The sequence below is a fragment of the Theobroma cacao genome, chromosome 2 (genome assembly GCF_000208745.1).
Source record: "Theobroma cacao cultivar B97-61/B2 chromosome 2, Criollo_cocoa_genome_V2, whole genome shotgun sequence".
NCBI classification, from domain to species: Eukaryota; Viridiplantae; Streptophyta; class Magnoliopsida; order Malvales; family Malvaceae; genus Theobroma; species Theobroma cacao.
The window spans coordinates 15667433-15671452 of NC_030851.1; positions in this window are offsets into that span (position 1 = coordinate 15667433).

The window sequence follows — 4020 nt, forward strand, 5'->3', positions numbered from 1 at the left end:
TGGTTTGATCCCTTTCTTCTCCAAATAAATCCAGTAAGCCACAAATTTAACAAAGGAAGTTGATTGGTTTGATGCCACTAAGTATGCAGAATACTACGAATAACATTTGAATTTTACAGATAGGTGGATTTTCAATTGTTTGTAAAGACAAAATTTGATTTTCAAATTTCTTGATAGTGAGGATTTGCTTCTAATGTATAATCTGAACTGAACGGTTTTTTCTTACTCAAGATTCTCTATTAATGAGTTGTAAATATTTGGGATAAAACACTTTAACCATTTTAAAGTGTAGTAGGAATTTGGGTTATTGTAATTAGGGTAAAAGGCAAGCTACAACTGAAAGAAAATAAGCTATGAAAAGAGAAAGATGGCAAAATTATGAGAGAGAAGGAAGGAAAAGTTAAAACTAAACATGTATTTGACAAAATTACTTTGATTTAAGTGTGATCACAAGCATTTGAAATGATTTGATTCATTGTTTTGATCCCCAAAGGTTTTGAAAAATGTTTGACAAGTCTTTTACAGTTAGAAAAAATAAAAAAGCTTTCAAACATTAAGTTTTCAGCTAAAGGAAACAAAGAGCAAACATGTTATTGATCTAGGATCGACTTTACATCTTTGAAACTCGATCCTACATGGACAAAAGATAAAGGGAATAAGAGAAGCCCTGGGTTCAAGATCGACAATGTACCTTGAAACTCGATCCTAAGGTAGAAGTAAGAAATATGCAAAGGAAGCTAGAAGGATTGACATTAGACAAGCCAAACTCGATCCTAGAAGGAAGAAAAGAATATAAAGAGCCCTTAGAAGCTTGGAGGATCGACATTGAATAAACCAAACTTGATCCTAGAAGAAGAAAACATGAAATGATGCAAGTCTCGAAAAGAGGCTTAACTTACCCTTCAAAAACTCGATCTTCAAGCACAATTTTGAAGCAAAATTCAAATTAGGATCGAATTTCCCTTTTCCATACTCGATCCTTGTGACACGGTAGGTGTGCATTTAATGCTCCAAACGACTATTTTTAGCCCCAACTCATCTCTAACGGCTCTAATTTCTTATTAGGGTATACAAGAAGGCTTCCTATTCATTTTAAAGTAAGAGAAGACTCTGAAAATCACTCAAACTTTTAAGAAAAGCTACATCTTCAGTTACTCTTTTCTTACATGTCATTTAAAGTTTCCTTCAAAGCTATTTATTGATTATCTTGAGCTGATATTCTGATATTTATTGTACCCATTCTCCTTCAAACTTAAACTCTTAGCTTACCAGCTTTTAAGAGGCATTTATTGCTATCCACTCTTTGTACAACTCTTGAAAGATTCTAATTTAACCTTGAAAAGTTATTTAAAAAGGTTGTGATTGATTTTTTGAAAAGACATTGTAAAGGTTGTACTTACTTCTTTGAAAAGGCATTGTGTGGGTTGTGCTTAAGCCCATAAAAAGGCATTGTAAATGTTATGCTTGAGCCTTAAAAAGTAATTTTCATAGTGGATTCAAAATTCCTTAGCGAGCTAAGGGAAAGGACGTAAGCAAGGAAGCCAAACCTTTATAAAAATTATTGTGTCTTGATTTACAATTTTCTGAACTTAGTTTATAAACATTGCTTTTAAAGAAAAACCAATTTTAACTATGTGAACTCACAATATATGTCATGATCAAACTTGACAATTAAATTCCTATTCAAATGCATAGCTCAAGCCAAGTTTTAGACTTCAACCTTAAGGTCAAGCAAAATGTAAAATCATGTTCGCATGTGTCTTGACCAAAATAATAGATGAACCAAAATTTATTTTCATGAAATTCAACAAGTTCATCATGATCAATTTCATAAGTATAATCAAAGGATCAATTTTGAAACAATCATTTAAGTACAATCATAAAGCATATTTAAGAATTTGATATTAGGATTCATTGAAAAGATTTTTCAACATAAGCACTTGAACATTTTGTTCTCAAGAAATGATATTATTATGTAAGCACATAAATTCAAGCATTCATGAATAATTTCTCATTTTTCAATTTTAACATTGTAAACACATGAGAACTTATGGAATCAATATGAGTGTTATGCTTGGGAATAGATAGATTTAGGCAATCAAGAAAGTTTTCCCATTTTTCAACAAATGTTGCAATTTCAAGAACATGTACTTGCACCAAATGATCATGAGAATATTCATAATGCATGTTTTAAAGAGTCAAAAATCATCTTCGAAAAGGAAATTCATTGAAGAAAATATTGCAATGGACAAGAAATGCAGCAAGAAAACATTTTGAAACTTAAAACCTGTCCATTTTGACTTTAAAGCACTAAAGAATCGACTACATATCCTTGGAGGTCGACTTTTTTTCATTCCAACAGCATTTTTTTTAACATTTTGTTCTCCATAGTTGACTAGCTATGCTTAAGAGTCGACTATGCTTGATCCCTGCACATTCAAGAGCTAAAAAAACATGCAATGTTCCAAGGTACAATGATCTCAAAATACAGACTTGTGTGAGAACAATTTAGAATTTCATTTCAACCATATTTGGAACATCATTTTGGACATGTATGATCAAAGATTCTTCAAGAGAAACATGTGAACTCAAATTTTTGCCTTTATTGCTCATTGTTCACAAGTGCTAGAAAGTTGAAATGCTCATTTGGAGAATCATGTCTCTAATATGCTCAAGCATGTTCAATTTTCATCATGATGTGTGAATATGACTTATAAAATGTACAAGCATTTTAAACAATGTTTAAGCATAATAAGTATCAAATTTTCAAAATTTCACATTTCAACATTTTTTCAGCATATAGACAAAAATGCCCTTAAGGTCATTCGAACATTCCTTTGCAACAAGAACAAGTTATAATAGCTTTGTTAACATAAGGTACACTTGTTCAATTTTTATATTATTGAAATCATTGTAGCCTCAAGCATTATGAGAAGATTTGTTCATTTGCTTAAAATATTATCAATGTCAAATTATCATACTCATGATTATGCTTAAGAAAACTCTTTCAATCTATTTCATAAATCATGAGAAATATCAAGCAAAATGAGATTTATGCAATTCATGTATCAAATCAGTTTTGCTCAACCATGCTATATTATCAAAAATAATAAATCAATTTCAATCAAAGAAAATAAAAAGAGTTTGCAAGAAAATCAATTGATAAAGATTTAATCTTTCTTTACAAACTTTTCAACATAAAACATTCAAAATTAGACATGCTTTGTGAAAAATCATAAGCTCAATATCACTCAATTTTGTTCAATTATGCTTTAAATGATTTATCAAATGTGTAATAAGCATAACGAATCATGTTTTTGCATGTAAGGGTCATTTCAAATATCTCACAATCATATACCAAAAATGCCCTTATCACCATTCAAGCTTACAAACAAGCATGCACATCCAATAAGAACAAGTAATAAGTATTTTCATTATGAAACAAACTTGTTCAACTCATAAATCATTTTGAACTTAAAGGATGGGGACATTTTTCTCATATAAGCTCATATTGCTTTAAAAATACTAATTAAAGTAGTTAACGCTTATTGTCACGACCCAAACCCAAAGGTCATGGCCGGTGCACGAGCCTAATAGGCAAGCCCACTAGACTTGAGCAAGCCTTAGAGTTCTTATTCAAACATACATAGGCCAAGGGATTCAATCATCAAATATTCATAACAAATTTGAGTCAAATGCAACATCTTTGGCTTTATTTATATACAAATATTAATAAGGCCATATATTGGCAATCCAAAAGGGTTCACACATACTAACCCTTATGTCATGACCCAAATTCCGGGCCATGATCGGCTCATGGGCTCAATGGACGTAGTCCACTAAGCCCAAGCAAGCCTAATAGTCCGACGTGTTCATCATTCCATCATAAACTGCTAAGTCATTTTTCAAAACTTAAAATCAAAATAGTAATAGACATTGCCAACTCGTATTGGCATTTCTCATTTATTATATACATACATTGTCTACAACATGTATTCCAATAATGTACATTAGGTTCGC